Here is a 17,677-nt window from a genome sequence, read left to right as displayed (position 1 = left end):
GTTGAAAACAGTCTGTTTGAATCTTGCTGACATATAACAGTAAAATACTTAATGTTAAGGTCTGAATGGAACCCATTTAGGCTACCCATGAGCATTAATACATAGAGGCAGGAAGAAGTACTTTAAACCAGCCTTTATTAGTTATTATTGCAGAGATGGGGTTTGTTGCTGGGTCCGTGGGACTGTTTCTAGGGATTCACTTTTTATTTTACTTAACTTTTGTCTTCTGCATTCTCCTTACCATTGTCTCCTGTTCTTCCCTCAGACTCGTCCCCCAGAAACAGTCCCACGGACCCAGCCCCAAACCCAATCTCTTAAAAATGAATAAAGGCTGGTTTCTAAAGTACTTCTTCCTGCCTGTATTAATGCTCATGGGTAGCCTAAATGGGTTCCATTCAGACCTTAACATCAAGTATTTTACTGTTATATGTCAACAAGATTCAACAAGACATTTTCACCTGGCTAGACCCAATGTTTAGATTAGGGCTGTCAAACGATTAATCGCGATTAATCGCATCCAAAATAAAAGTTTGTTTTTACATAATATATGTGTGTGTACGGTGTATAATTATTTTCTATATATAAATACACACACATGCATGTATATATTTAAGAAATATTTGCATTTATATACTGTGTATATATATTTATATTATATATAAATATTTTATATATAAATAACACATTTTTCTTAAATATATATGAATGTGTGTGTATTTATATATAGAAAATAATTATACTCCATACACACACATATATTATGTAAACACAAACTTTTATTTTGGATGCGATTAATCGCGATTAATCGTTTGACAGCCCTAGTTTAGATCTGTTATGGTATTTATGCAAATTAGCACATACGTAATTAGATTATGTACCGTTTGTCCATGTTAACAAACAATTTAAAAAAACTTTGAAAAAAATTTGTTTTTGTCTTGATGTAAGTAATCAACTCAGTAATTTTCATGGTGATATCTAAAGGTTAAAATTTTTACCCTATTCACGTAAGAAAAAGAATGAATAGGCCTAGGCGTATGAATAGGCTATATTTCGGTCTTTTTCGAAACTTTCCCCTAATGGGATTCTTCGGGACTTTTTTTTTCCTTACTCAGGACATATTGAGGATACAAAATCAGTTGAGTTTGCTTCTGTTGCAATTTGTTCAAGGTTGACCCCCATTTTGGCTTAAAATGACTCACTGGACTACTACATTGTGAAGGAACAACCTCTCACTGTTGTAAACACCTCCAGTTATCAAGTCGTCTGGCCTGAGCCAGATGACATTGAGATGGAGTGTTTAAAAAAAAAAGTGGCACATCGAGATCCACCCCCGAGCACGCCTCCTTAGAAAAACTCATGCTTTTAGAAGCACTTATGGTTACAGTATGTGGGTCACAGAAAGGGACCAGCGGCCTTCATCAACATTGGCACAGCATCAGAGCACAAGAGGACAGAGCAGAGCCATAACAGAAGGACACACGCACAAAAGCACACAAAGACTATTTCACATTCCACTTTAAATGAGCTAAGTGCTGCTTCGATTATTTGTAGCAACATAACTTACTAATGTAACTGAGATCTATGACCTATGAAAACCAGATCTGAATGTATAAAACATTTAGGCTGGAGGGTTAACACACAAGGAACAGATCATGACGTTGACAGAAAATAGACAGCCACCTTTTGGAAAGGAATGCTGTTTATATTCAGTTGTATACTCGTGCTCACTATCGGTTTAATTCATTGCACTGGTACTGGCATCAAATGGCATCCAGTTTAGTGAAATTAAAGTAGTAATGCACAATATATCAGTATCATAACGATTACTGGTTGATTTTCGAAATCATTTAAATTTAACGGTATTTTTACATTGTATCACCTTTGCTGTCGTCAAATGCTTCATTTGCTTCAAAAATGCTTGATTCTTAAAGAGTTATTCTCAGTCACTGTAATGCATTTATCGAATCATCCTCAACATTTCCAAACCAGTGCAAGTTATAATATAAGCATATCAGTGCCATCAAAATTGACGTTGTTAACATAACAGCTGTACCCTGTCAGTATTTTCAGGTGTAAACTATGGCTACAATGATTGAAAATTCATAAAACTGCACTTTTTCTGTATGGCATATATTAATTTTAACAGTACAAATTACAGACACAATACTGTATATGGGATATTGATTGCAATAGACTGGACAGGATTCACAGTTATGCATTTACTGTTGGTCTGTCAACAAATTACAGTACAATGTCATTGCGATATATAAAAGAAAAAGACAACTATATATACTGTATGTATACATGTGTATGTGTGTATATCTGTATAAAGTTTATTTACTATATACTGTAAAATGTAAAAATACTATTGTATGAACCATTCCAGTCGGTATACAGTTTTAGAGTACAGTGCACATTGTTGAAATACATACCCGTTCTGTCTACGAAATGCTTGAATGACTGAGGAAGCGTTTGTTCTCTCATCATTGGGCTACACCTTTTAACCCGTCTCAGCCAGTGTAAGGTCAGAATTTAAGAACATGGTCCACAATAATGGTCCTTATCAGAAACGTGCCAATGTCATTTGACTTATCTAACTCTTCCTCTGTTTTGCCTCCCTACCCTTCCACCACACATCCCTACTCCTCTTCTTCTTCCCGGCTGTTGACCTGTTTGTTTCCTTATTGTTCTTCCATTATAAGAAATTGTAACTCTGTGTTATGCTCTGTCTAAATATGCTTTCCGATTGAAGATTAATGACATGCATCTCTGAGCTATTTTAGACTGGCTGATCATTGGTTGATTTAATGATTTCAATCACAATTCATCAATTCAGGAAAAATTTACAAAAAAAGTCTAATAGAATGAATAGAAAATATACTTGACATTACTTATGCAATGAACTAATGGCTAGATGTTTTGAGGGGTAAGACTATTCAACAGAGCAACATAACATTAGCAATTGATAATGTAGGAAACAGCAGACAACTGTACATGATCAACTGCATGAATGTACCAAAGCATTTGCAACTTGTTCAAAAGAATGAGAAATTGCTTTTATGATGTGCACAAGTGACTAGATGGTGTGGAGGATGAACAACAAGTTTCAAGAATTTCAATTGTGATCTGAGAAATGCACCAGAGCGACTGAGTCAAAAAAAAAAACTGTCAGTGCATCTCTAAACGAAAGTCTTTTAAAGTAAAGTATTTTTCAAAACAAACATCAACCTTTTTGAATTCACTTTAATACCTTTCATGCCGCAAGCAAAAGCCCAGATGGCAAAGCAGTGTTTAAAGGCTGTGTAAAGGCATTCAGTTTCAAAGAATTCAAGAGCATTGAGATTCATGAAAATTCATTCTCAGGGACTAATCAAGATTCGCCTCCTTAGAGTTCCCCGCTATAGATGTGGAATTCAATAGATAACAATACGATCTCTTAAGAGCTTGTTGACCCGAGTCTTTCGCTTTATTACCTGTCACCTTATTGATGTGTACTTGGCAGTGGGTTTTACGTCGCAATATAGAGCTTTATATGGAGTCTGCAAGTGCCAATACCAATCCTCTATTCATCTGCCACATACTCAGGCCAAACATAATTCATTTTGTTAAGTCGGGTCCCAGGCTGACTTTACTGTACAGTCTGTAAAGACAGCAAACGCACACACAAATACACACATGCAACACTGCAACAGTGCTCATAAAAGTCAGCTTATCTACTTCACTGTTCTGAAATGCTGCACAGATGAGCAACCCCTTGACCTGAAATCTCTCTATTTTAAAATTCAGATAAGATGTGCGTTTGCTCTCAGTCATAAAGTTAGCGTTGATCACGTTCAAATGGAAAAAATGCTCTTAGACAGAAGCCACTGGAACTGAGAGAGAACCACACCTATATTGTGCAGTTTGGACAATGACCACAGTTTGACTTACAGCCTTCTCAAAGTAGAATTGATGTGTAAGGGAGTGGGAAACAACAAAGAGGTTTAGCATTTGTCTAATGACCCCTCAGGCAGTGACTAGTATTAATTACATTTCGTGCCATTGTTTTCCCAAAGGGTATGCTATAGAGTGGTGTTATCTCTTGCAGAGTGCCCAAAAGCAACAAATGAATGATGGCTAAATTATCGACAGGCACTGAAAGTAACCTAAGGACTTATTTAAGCTATAGAGATGTTAAAACTACAGTGAGCGTGAAAGAAAAACATGTTGCCATGATAAAGACTCTTTAAAGAGAGTTTACTGCAAAAAGTTTCTATGTTTCATTGTGGACACAATACCTAAAACTTGATTAAAGGTACACAGTGTAGTTTTTTAAGTATCTTATTATCTAAAATCAATGTCTTTATTCATATATATGTCCTCATTGGTGTAAAATTACCTCTGCCAATGATCTGACTTATCCTCGTAAGCAAAGAATTTCTTATCTTTATTTACATTGGACGGGTAAGTCCAAGGAGGCTTCCATGTCGTTCCGCCAATTTGAAAAACTATAATAGCAGAGAGGGACAAAAAGCACTAGCCTACCTCAACGCGTTTCCATAACGCGATTTCGCTCAGAGCCAGCGTCACGTGACTGAAACCAGCTGAAACGGACAAGGAGATGAGTGAGAGGCGCTTGTCGAACGAAACCGGCGAATTAAAAAAATGAGGGTAAATATTGGGATAGCTTTTCCCAGGTGGAAAGAGCTAATGATGGAGAAAGACTTTGAAAGGGACACTGAAGTTGCCTGCTTTCTTCTCGACAGGTAAGTCAATGTTATGGTCTAAATTACAAGCTTTTTTTCATTGCTTGGTTGTGTAATTCATTATATAGGCAGCATAACAGTACAACATGCATAGTTAAACTCGATGAAGTGCTATTGGAAGACATGTTGTCATAGCTTCTTGGTACATAACGGCTACCGTAGTTGCAACATGCATTTGAAAAAGCGAGGCGCTAGAGAGCACTATTTGTTTGAATCAAAAAACAATTTCACCACCAGATGGGAGAAATTCCGACTCAGTGTACCTTTAATTTTTAAAGGGATACTTCACTTTAAAATGAAAATTCTGTCATCATTTACTCACCTTCAAGTTGTTTCAAACCTGCATGAATTTCTTTCTTCTGCTGCACAGAAAGAAAGATATTTTGAAGAATGTCAGTAACCAGACAGTTAACTGGAGCCATTGACTTCCATAGTACATTTTTTTTCCTACTATGGAAGTCAATGGCTCCAGTTAACTGTCTGGTTACTGACATTCTTCAAAATATCTTTCTTTCTGTGCAGTAGAAGAAATAAATTCATACAGGTTTGAAACAACTTGAGGGTGAGTAAATGATGACAGAATTTTCATTTTAAAGTGAAGTATCCCTTTAAGACAGACTGAGAGTAATGGTGAATTAGGCCCTATTTATACCTGGTATTAAGATGCATTTTGGTCGATAGGATCGCAAGTAGACGAGGGAGACACATAACCGTTCACACCTGGTGTTTTAATCCATCTCTTTTGTCCACTTTTGACCACTTCTGTGCTGATTTCTTCGAGGGGAGGGTCTTGGGTAGGTATGCATCGATACTGATGCAGATACCGATAACCGATAATTCTTTGTATTTGAAAGCCGATAACCAATATAGCTGATAAATCTAAATCCAAATGTTTATATAATTTTTGATAGCCTATATGACAGACTTGCGATAAATCTAAATCCAAATGTTTATATAATTTTTGATAGCCTATATGACAGACTTGCATGTTGCACTTAACCGTATTTTCCTTTTTGAAGGGATTTCAGTCATATTTTAAGCGATTCAAAACCATCATGGCAAACATGGTCTAATATATCGGCCAGATTTTCTTATCGGGCTGATAACGATAACATTAAAAATGAACATATATCGGCCGATGGTGGCCAATATATCGTGCATTCCTATGGGTGGGTAAATGTATGAACTTTTCAGATCTTTCGATCTAATGGATTAAATTGGCTCGCAAACTTTAAATTTAAAGTTTAAATCCCATCTGGTTAGCGCACTTCCCATAATTTGTATGCATTAGATCAGTAGGCGGCCTTTTCTACACTAAGAAAGCAAATCAGTCGCTCCGTGTGCACTCTCTACTCAATATTCTGCTCCGTGTGTCTATCATAAATAGTTATGTTGCATAGAACTGAATGAAGAATAATATATTAATATATTGAAATTATTTTAATATAGGCCTATTTTTTGTCCATTTTTTTGTATGTTACTTTAAATAAACGTGTTTATTTTTGTATTTTATTGGCTTGTAGTTTTAAATTCAGATTCATTAAATTATTGTATTTAATTAAAAAGTCTTATAATAATACAATTATACAAAAAATATTTATATATAATCGGTTTCGGTATCGGTTTTCGGCCAAGTGTATCCAGAATTTTCATTTCGCTGCATCCCTATAAAAAAATATTGTTGGTTTAACATAAAAACCTGGTTGCCTAAAAATTTTGAATTTTACATTTTTTTACATCACCCTTTTTCTCAATTTAGACTACAATCTCACAACTCATAACTAAAACATTTCTTTTTACGATTCTGATTCAGCTGACATACAGTAAATCAAGGCTGCTTAAAGTTCAGCCAATAAAAACCAACTTGTTTTTCCAAGATCCAATAAATTCCCAATTAATTAAATCAACTCTCTCTCTCAACATGTTTTAATCACAGTACATCCCATTTCACCCAGAAAGGTCAGATTACATAAGTAAAATGGCTTGTGAATATCATTTCATGTTGACTTTAAAAAACTGTACTGTGCAATTTAATAACTTTCAGCTATTTGAAATGCCACTTTACTCTTATCAGCTCCTAATATAAGATAACAGAGACATAACTCAATTGGGGGGAAAAATACAGCACAGTTACCCTAGTTTAACCTCCATGCGCATTTTATGCCAACATAACATCAACATAGAGATATGTCAACTGGATAATCTCCCAGCTGTACAAGCACAGATTAATTCAGATAACACCTTACTCTGCACAGCCTGCTTACACAAACACACACAGAAGATCTAGTCTTCTGTTATCGTTGATGGATTAAATATATATGGCAACGCTTATCAAAATATTGCAATTAGCACAATTTAGATTCACCCAAGAGAGTTACTTCAGAACTTCTGCAAAACCACTGATGTTTAACAAATCCATTAATTCTTGCCTCAAACGTCCGCCTGCTTGAAGTTGCTGAGGGATCGAGTTCCTACTGCCAGATTCGCGGTCTCCTGCAAACCAGTCCAGCACTGGCTGACTGTTCAGCCAGGAGAAGACACAAACACATAAATCACATCAAAGGGCTGTGGAGCCGCCTGCTGCTGCCCAATCCTGATATCTACAGTGTCTCCTCAAACTGTGCCTGAAGGTCATTAGTCACGATCAGAGTAGAGAAACACACAGGGCACTCAGAGCACAGGTTCTCTAAAAACAGCGGCCATGTTTTTAAGGGTTTGGGTTGTTGTAATTTCCTGTTCTGCCGTCTGCACATTAGCTCAGGAGAACCTGAATTATGGAGGTAACTTAATTAGAATGTAACTTTTTGCTTAGGATTTCCCCTTTTTCCCCTGGGACGTGCAACGCAGTGGAGTGAAGCGAAGGCAGCGTATCATTCATCCCTGCGGAGTTACCTGTTGCACGAGTCCTTCTGCAGCTGTAAATCCCACTCATCAGCTTTCAGTGTACTAGCTCGAGGAACACAAATAGCTTTTCGCAGAGAGTCTGATCTTATTAGTGAAGGCGGTGATAAGGGCTGTGAGCAATTCAGTATTCAAAGATATCATCCCGTCAATATCGGAAGACACATCAAAGTCTTCTACATCAAATATTAAGAACAGACGCAGCCGGATCATTTCCATAATGACCAACGCAATCTACCAGGAGTAGCATAAATTAGTGTCTGGTTTAAGACATTTTTGTGGCATTTAATTAAGCCGTAAAAAACAGTAAATTGATTAGCACAAACCCTAGTAAATCGCGTTGCATGATTAATTTAAATACTCTCCGCCCATAAATTTGCCATCTGAATGGGAAACTCCTACAAATGCATATGCAATACAGCCACAAAAACAACTGTGTCCACACCTTTTCAGCGCTAATTTTTCACTGCGTGTCTTTAGTAAACCCTGAAGAGGGTTCAGAGGGTTTGTGCTGGCGCAAGCTGTTAGTAAACCTGACCCTTAATTGCATGTTATTTACAATTCAATGAAAATGTATTATAGTTTGAATTTATATTCAATGCAATTAGTTGAACTTTAGAGTGATTTTTTGACCCACTTATAGGAGAACTCCGGTCAATTTTAACATTGAGCTATTTGTCGAGTTCGGGCGCATGATCGTACGTACTAAACCTATGCGCGTGAACTCGACAATCGACTACTGTGGACTTCAGCCGAAAACAGGATGTAAATACAGGTATGAGCGCTGGCTGAAATAACATCACTTTTATTAATATCTTTCACATCTACTGCAGTCAGATTCACCCGCGTTCACTCTGAAGGAATCACTCACATGGCTGGGCACTTGTAATGACACATCAAGGATGTTAAGAGGCTAAAAGCAGGTTTAAAACTTGCCCCATTGAAGTCAACAGGGTGCAAATTTTAAAAAGAGGATAACACGGTGTAGGCAACACCGATTTTTGTCGTTGTTCTCTGTATTGACAGCACTCCAAATTTACAAAAAAATGAGCTCAATGTTAAAATTGACCGGAGTTCTCCTTTAAGTGGGACACTTTAAATGTAATTTCATAATAACTTCTATTGTATTTGACATATGATTAACTTAAAGTGTATAGCCCAATGTACTGAGAAGCATTCATGGTAAATATTACAATCTATTACAAAGTGCACTTTTTTTCCTCTTTATTTTATTCCAAAGACAAATGCTATTGTTTGTAGAGAGATTGCATTTTTTATATTTTCAATCCCTCACCAACCTAGAACAAACTGCTTTAGATTATGTTAATTAACAGTAATGGTATATAAAAAATAAAAGAATTAAATAAAAGAATAATAATAGCAATTATAATAATAACAAAGCAAACAAAGTGCACTTTTTAACAGTCGTGAAAGTGTACTCTCTTTTAGAGAGGTTTTATTTCATTAATGTTATTTTTCTGCAAGTAAAAATATGCTTTTAGGATTTGAAGTACGCAACAAAAGTGCACATTCAATGCAATTAAGAACATTTCTTTTTTTACAAGGGAAGAGCAAAACATTAGTTATGCAAGGAAAAATAAACCTTGACAGGTTGATCAGAACCCCAACGCAAATTGGAGAGAGGTTTAAAGTGAAGGGGTTTAGCTGCTCATTAATTTCAGTTGTTTTTATTATTATGTATGAAGAAAGAGATGAAATTGGGTTTTTCTTTCTTTCTTTTTTCCCCTTCTGCTCAGAAGTTGATCGGTTTTCCCAGAGGCAAAAGAACAGGTTAAAAACTCTTACTGCTGACAAGAACATCTCTGTGCTCAACAGTTCAGCCTGCAGTCACTTGTCTGAGCTTGTGAATTCTGCTAACTTGGTTTCTGGTGGTCTTCAGGCACTCATCAACTGCTATAGACTTACAAATCACATCTGTTCTTCCGACAGACGCTTGTTCCAATTGCCATATTGTGCCAGACTACTGACATGTTCCTTAAGCCTCCATTACCAACATTTCAGAATCCACTAATGAGGAATGAGAAAGCAGGCAGTGGGGAGAGCGTAAGCAGAAGAGCACCATCTGTAGTCTCTGAGGCTACGACTACATCGTATCAGGGTTTTTACGCCATATTTTCAATTCAATTTGAATTGATTTAACCATTTTGACAACGCAAATCATTAAAAGCAAACTATACACAGAGTAGTGCCTTAAAATCCACATGCGGAAAAACTCACAGCAGTGACAATAGCAAGGGAAAACTCCCCAAGATATTTAGGTAAGATTCGTGAGAAAGCTTGGGAGGAACCAAGACTCAGCTGGGGAGTTCAGTTTACCTCTTCAGGCTGGCACGTTAAAATGAACAAGCTTAGGTGATCTTTATGGAGCTTTATTTAGCTTTGTTTTTTGTTCCTTTTGGATAGAATTCATAAAGGCCCTTAGTCCAGTGTCATACTGCATTAACTTCAACTTGAGATGCTGAACGAATATAAACACTGCTAGCGTGTAAGTTCTTTTTTTTTTTTTTACTTGTTAATATTTTTTGTTAAATATTGGTCATTTTGAATATAAAATTAAGAATTTTTTTGGGGGGAAATTGATACACCAATTTATCATCCTTAACAATTAATCAGATGATATTTGTATATTTAACAGTTTTGTCTATTTTTTTTATTTATTTAGTTAATTATTTCATTTTTAATTTAATTTCCAATCATTAAACTATATCATTTAGATATTGAATAATAGTATATAATAGTATACCATATACTAGTAATAGTATATAGATATAATAGTCGTTATTTATATAGGCTATCTAGCAGTGATATATTGACCAGGTTGATTTGAGATTATCAGCCAAAAGCTGATCTACTGACAGCCATTAAAAAGTCTAGTGCATTGGTGTTTTCAAACATTTACAGTGAATTATGATTAGAAATGTGTAATACTACATCTAAATTCATCAACTGACATCAATTAACAGCACTTGATAATGCTGGAAGATATTTTATTTGGTATCATTTGACTATACTATTATATATACAATACTATCATATTGGTATTGCCAAAAACTAAGCCTTAGATTTCCAAGTATCACCCATCGAATAATCCATAGTGTGGATTAACAGCAAAAAATAAATTCTCCTCACGTTCTGAGATATCAGGTCTTAATTTGTTCTGTGATTTTTTTTTTAAACACTTTTTTCATGCCACAGAGTGCAACGGGTTTTGTGGAAGTTTCCATTATTGGAAGCAGAATGTAGTGCAGCTCATTCCCATTTTTAACACTACACACTGAAATGTGCCAGACTCAGAGGACACCCTCCATCCCACATCGTAATTATTCTCACCACACCTTAATTGCCCAGGGCACCATAGTATTCAGGTCAAGGAGAACTGATCTCTCACTTCGTAGGTCTCCAACGATGAGCAAAACAGGCTTCAAAATGGCCAGATTCAGCCAGATCTTCAAAGTGCTGACCCTTATGGATGTCCACACATCAGCCCAGTATGCCAACCTCAGCATGTCCCATGACAGGACAGCAAGACAAGTAACTCTTTTCTATCACGCCTGAGATTTGGATTCAAACTCTGCAAACTCATGGTTGAGAAACGAAACATGTACAATCGACTAAAGGCTGGTCAACAATAAAAGAAGTCTTATCAGATTATTAGAGACCACAAACATAATGATAAAAAAAATCATAGTTTTTACAGATTTGTTCCTGTAGTGTGTGGAGTGCCGGGATGTGACCAAGATAGCACACCACAGACCGCACAATAACAGAATCACAAACAACCAGAGTCCCGCCTGTGAACACGGGAAATCTCGCAAAATCTCTCAATTTCTGATTTGGTATCGTTTCATTCCACATGACAATCTACAGAGCGCTTGCACATTTGTCCTCCACTCTTAACACACCTCACACCACAGGAAAATCTGATAAGATAATCTGCAGAATCCTCAAGATAATCAGGACTTTACCTATAGGATTGTCGAAAGGGGAGAATTTGGGACCAAAATCGGCCGATTATCTTGTAGTGTGTGGGTGGTGCCTTAAGTATTCATTTGAATTTTTTCAAATCTTTCCCGCCATTGACAGAATTTTCTGGTGTTTCCATGTTTTCACTGTTAAACGGTAGGGGGCGCTATTATTTATCTTCTGAAAGAGTACAGAATCTCAAAATCAAAAACAAAGACAAAAAAGAATCAGAAACAAGCTATAAAAGCATTGCTTATGCACGTTGTAGTCTTGGAAAAAACACAATTTTTTCCAGCTTTTTGTTCAAAATACTGCATTTTTATGAAACTTACCCACATTCAAGTGTTGATAAAAAAGATATAACTCTGGCGGGGAGAGAGTTAATGAGAGTGTCTCACTCAAAATGGCTATTCAAATCAATTAAACATTATTTTTCGATTAATAAACATAAAGGGTGATTTACAAGGGTATATAGTCTGGCTAAGACATATTTGCAATACACAAATCTATATGCTAAAACTATTTGAGGACTTCACACTACTGCCACAACATTCCCAAATAAGGATGAACTATTCCACCTATTGTTTGGGGGGAGGGCTTGGAAAATTGTGTTAAGGGTTGGGAGAAAGGGAAACAGAAATGTCTTAAAAAGTATGTTAGTTGAGACATTATGGAGCCTACTATCCCATTTCCTGTTGTGATGAGGCCAAGACTAAAAATACACATCCCCTTTCGTCAGAACGCAAATTGCCCCCTCAGCACGAATTTCTCCTTCAACCGCTATCATGTAGCACAGCACACAGTCTCAGAGCAGGAAGAGAAGCCCCACAATCCCCATGCCTGGGAACAAATGTGCCATGCGGTTGGCTTACTTTGATCCTATAATGGTTGTGTCTGTGTAAACTGTGTTGACCTTTGTCCACTATCATCTTGACATAACTCTCAACATCAGTATGTCAGACCAAGGGAGTCTGAAGACTAATTGTGTGCGTTGACCTTCAACGGTTGCTCTCATTTTGTATATTAGTATCCGCAAATCCTTAGAGGATTCTCATAGTATGTCAAAGTTATTAGAGTCCTTATGATTTACTCTAGAGCAGGGATTCCCAATACTGCTCCTGGAGGGCTAACGTCCTGCAGAGTTGATCTCCAACCTTAATTAAACACACCTCAACCAGGTAATCAAGCTCTTTAGGAGGAGTGTTAGAAACGTCCAGCTGTGCAAGTAATATGCAAGTAATGCTCAAGCATAATTTTCTATCAGTATTCCAGTTGTCATATGTATTTTTAAAGTGCGCTTTTTCTTTTGGCTTCGCTGGCTTTCGTTCATCTTCCTAAATAACTGATACAACATTGGGCTTGAACTTTTTACTGACACCTTGTGGAGTGGATCACCTAAAAATAGAGGTTTCTATTTGTTTCTATTTTTTTTTTAACCTAAAGGTTTCAGGGTAACAAATTACCCTTTTTGCCAATAAATATACAAATAATTAATTAATTCCACAAGCTAAAATGGTGAATAATAGAAGGTTTACCAAAAAAAAAAATTCTGTCGAAAAACACTTCACTGCTTACTTTTTCTCCGTTTGCACAAAGAACCAGTATTTCTCAAATGAGGAAAACCCTATGCAACTGACTTTATATTTGCTTTCCTCTGCTTATCTTTGTCTACAGCAAAGTCATCCCTAAATGCCAAGTGCAACTCTCATCAAGTTCAAGAGGTCCTCTTAACTCCCCAGTGTCAATGAAAGGTCATCCAAGATATGACAGCAATAGGAACTGACTCACCAGGGCTCAGTACATGTTGAAAATAAGCCAGCCCATCTAAACAGTGGGAAGATCCACTGAAAGAGCTCTCTCAACTCCACGTACAGAAGCACTGTCGGTCAGCACGACCTCATAGAAAAGGAGACAGAAGTACTTGAGACAACTTCACATTTTGGGCAGCTTAATCTCAGTGTTGCAAGTATGGAAGTTACTATACTTAAACTGAAGTGCCTTGAAATGCACAGCATTATTCAATGTGTTTTCACTGAAACAGGAATAGAGGGCGGGACATATCGAATAGCCCCTCCCCTTTTTTAAAATAGCCAATAGCGTTTAGTTTACAACACAGCTCCTGATCTCTGTAAAGACGTAGTTTCCTCCTAATCTCTAACCATTTCTCCTCCTAATCTCCTCCATCCCGCTTTAAAATATAACATTCTGTGCAGAATTCTGGGTCCGATATGTTTTCTGGTCTGCGCCGGCTCGCTCATATGATCCGCTCTGTGTTATCGTGTCTCAGGACCAGAGCAGACTGTGTGCGCGCTGCGGTTGTTCGCGTGACACTAACGCGAAACCAGACTTCATTCGCCCCAATGTAAACCATATTTACACTGTCTGAATCATTCCCTATTCCCTCTATAGTGCACTATGTCTCATTCACCATGTAGAAAATAGTAAATGTATGTACAAGTTACTGATTTCAGCCACAGGTTCAGCGTATATTTATATATAGCGTAGATGATGTGCAAAGTGATGTCATCAACATCATTGATCCATATTGGCAGAAGTGAGAGACTGTTAGTTTTAAATAATTATTTCTAAATGCGAATTTTGTCATTGGTTTGGAGCACACTAGCTTATAGTTAACAATAAGGCTAACATATTCATACTAAAAGCCCCAAAACTTTTTGTGACTATTTTGATTTCATGGGGACTTTAAGAAGGGCACTCATGCATTTCCAGCAATAGCCACAGATTTTTTATTGCTCTTAAGTTTCTCTGCAGCCAACGGGCATTAAACACTGCATGACACCGATTGCATTTACTCACAGACAAAGGCGAACCTAGAAACACTTGAGCACACAAATACTCACATCCTACCACACACTTTCCTAGAAGAACAACATAGCGGTTCTGAGAGAGCTCCTTAGAATCAACCACAATGCGGCTGCTGAGAGTAATTGGCCTGCCTTTCTGCAGTCTAATGGAAGGCGCAGTGCAAGGCTGGATCTGGGTATGCAATAAAAAAAAGGAAGCAAGAACTTCTCAGTGGGGTGCAAAAGCCACATCCTCTCTTGAAAAGGTTCTCACACTCACAATCACATCCCACAGTGCAGCCACAATCGGGCTGAGTGGAACGCAGTGGTCAGGTAAGGCACACACAGAGCTTGGTTACTCACTGAGTTCAAATGAGTGGCATAGCGCTGACTCATATTACAGCAAAAAAGTGAAAACTGAATATAATTTAATTTTTAAATGCCTCTAAAAAATCTTTGTAGGCTTTTTTGATTGTAGCAGCACTAAAAGTCTCAATGCTGCATTGAAAATAATGCCACTTAATGTAATTTGATTTCCATATTTATATCTTGATTATCTTAATTGCAAAGGGCACTTTAATGTATTTTAACAACGACCATGAATGTCATCTTTATCTCAGATTAAGTGCCATGACTAATATTATCACAAATGTCCATTAACTCACAGCTAGTAATGTGGATGTTTTATGGACCAGTGTTTCCACCATAACGTGTGCCATAAAGTTACATTTTATGTGCTGCAAACCACAGCTTCCCTATACTGAGTGGATGAGATCCACGTTCTATTCAGCCTTTTACCAATGCCAAAGAGGATCACATGATTTGACGAACTAAAGAAAACAGCACAGTGAGAACTAATGAGACAGCTAATGAGACCACGAGATTTCTAAGAGAATCCAAAAAAAAGCCCCGACAGGAGATTCTGGCCTCACAAAGGCAATGCATCATGTGTCTCAAGCACTGATCCTACTTTAAATGGTGGCGTTTAATGGCATGCAGAAACGACAGAGCACTTGAGTCATTGTCATCTTCTATTTTCCCCTACACTTAAGAAAGCATTTTCTTTAAATAAATGTTTCATCCAAAACCCTAAATTATGCTCCATGATCACTGTTCCAAATACATATGGTTTTATTTTTTCCATGGAACACAAAAATAGAAATTTGTGTTTAATATAATTTAGAATGAAATTCTAAAAACTCAGCCCCCCACCCGCATCTAACTCATGAGAACATACACAAACATTAATCTCACACACTTATCAGCACATCTTTAAGCATGAAAAGTCCCTGACCCCACCCTGACCTGTCATAACCCTTCCATAGATCAATGTGCATCTTTGAATAAAGTGTGTCCTGAAGGGATTCAGTGGGACCAACAGCCTGATTACAAACAGACTGTTACATATGAGCCTGTCTCCCTAGCCTTCACAAACATCAATGGCATGGAGAAGATCCATTCATATGCAAGTTCAATTTGGATGTGTCACTCAGATTAATAAAAGGAACAAAATTGCATAATTGCATTTTTTGTATAAACCCCTAAGACCTTAGATTGTGTGAGTTATTTTTATGTGCATAATAACAGGCTATTAAAATAAAATATTGACCATGTCATGGCCATGTGTTTATTTTCATTGATTTCTACAATAGCAGTGAAGCAATAAGAATCTAACATGGTAGCTAGGCTATAGCCTATGGTTTTTTTGTATCTTTAATCGAAAAGATTAAATACAAAACTGGTTATTTTAAAAGCATCATAAAAATGCTTCATAAAATATACACTCACTCTGTCACTCACTTGTGCACTACAAAGGGAAATATGTCACTTTTTTTCCCCAAGATCGAACTGCACGCCGAACTGCTTTTGGAGTCTATTGCAGCCTATGCAGGTACAGTATGCTACTGCTCATTATGATTCAATAAACATTGTAGATAATTGCTTCAAAATAAATTTTACATTGGTCACTTTTAGAGCAGGCTAATGATTTATCCCAGTAGCCTAGTGTTGCCTGCGCAGGATTCATGTCCCGCTTCCTCGAGCTCTTCAGAAGCTCGTCAGTTCGAACAATAGCATCGCGTGACTGTCCAAAAACAGAATTACTGGAAGCGCGCACATCCGTCGAGCGCGACCCCTGACCCATCCAAACATTCCTTACATCCGTCATAATGACAAAACTATCAATTCATTCATAAAGTACTGTTCACACGACACGGAGGCTGTACAATGACCCAAATCCTGTGTTGTGAACTATTAATCACTGAGTCAAAAAAAATACTGCAATCGCGTTATTTTATGTCATTCTATTCTAACTATATTTGTTTAGTCGCTTTTTAAAACTAGGCTTTATTTGGGATCGTTCCCCATCTCTTCCTCGTCATTTCACGCGTGCTTATGATGGGATGCTATTTGACAATACAGACTCACTGCAAGAGGAGAGCCAACGTTCCCGTCATTAAGAATTAAAAAATATTAATATTTTACAGTAAGTATTCGCAGGACGCGTTGATTGGCCATCTTACCGTGTCCAAAAAAACGTGAAGTTTCCCTCGATGTGTTGATATGTAGTGGAAGGAGAGCAGGATAAGCAGCGCGAGCGCCTTCTCTTACGGTCCAGTGATACTGTCTACTGCTGCCGCGCGCTGCACACCATGTTACCGTAGAGACACGAGCCGCGGCGCTGCTCTGCTGGAGGAGGAGGCTGTGCTGTGCGTCTACGGAACTGCACCGGACGAGCGGATTTAAAGCAAGGGAGGGTGTTGGTAGGATTACGTGGTGCCGTTTTAATAAGATGTCACTACGCCGAATGGGACCTCTGCTACTGTGTCTGGGCCCTTTTAGAGGGGTACAGCAACACCTTCTGGGGAAAAAAAAAAGAAGCTCACATGGGAAACGTGAATGATAGCTGACTGTAAACATTCAGCAGTTGCAATAACCTAGTGCATTATGGTATAGATAGATAGATAGATAGATAGATAGATAGATAGATAGATAGATAGATAGATAGATAGATAGATAGATAGATAGATAGATAGATAGATAGATCCTGAGGGGGGATCTTGTGACAACTGCTGAGATGTGGATAATAACACGGTGACAAGATACTGGGAATCTGAGGCTCTAATGAGGCTCTTAAGTCATTAGACATTTCAGAATGTAGAAAACAGATTTTCCTTTCACTAAATGACTATGAAACACAATAAAGCGAGGAGGATCCTAACCATGAGATCTCTCTGGTGTGAG

General features: G+C 37.5%; 1 protein-coding gene across 2 annotated transcripts in view; it reads right to left on the bottom strand.

Annotated features, from left to right (window-relative positions):
- hpca (hippocalcin) overlaps positions 1 to 17,163 on the bottom strand; it is a 37,709-nt gene extending 20,546 nt beyond the window's left edge. The window contains exon 1 of one of the 2 annotated variants that reach the window (XM_079878409.1): positions 16,957 to 17,163. The gene's annotated coding sequence lies outside the window, so the exon portion shown is untranslated. Of the gene's footprint in view, positions 1 to 4,524; positions 4,591 to 16,956 lie in introns of those variants that run through there. The other variant, XM_079878410.1, reaches the window with a different exon arrangement.
- Positions 17,164 to 17,677: the final 514 nt, after the last annotated feature.

This window comes from Squalius cephalus (genome assembly GCF_949319135.1).
Source record: "Squalius cephalus genome assembly, chromosome: 8".
In the NCBI taxonomy this organism is placed as follows: Eukaryota; Metazoa; Chordata; class Actinopteri; order Cypriniformes; family Leuciscidae; genus Squalius; species Squalius cephalus.
The sequence above is the reverse complement of the archived record's forward strand: the minus strand, read 5'-3'. Positions and strand labels throughout refer to the sequence as shown.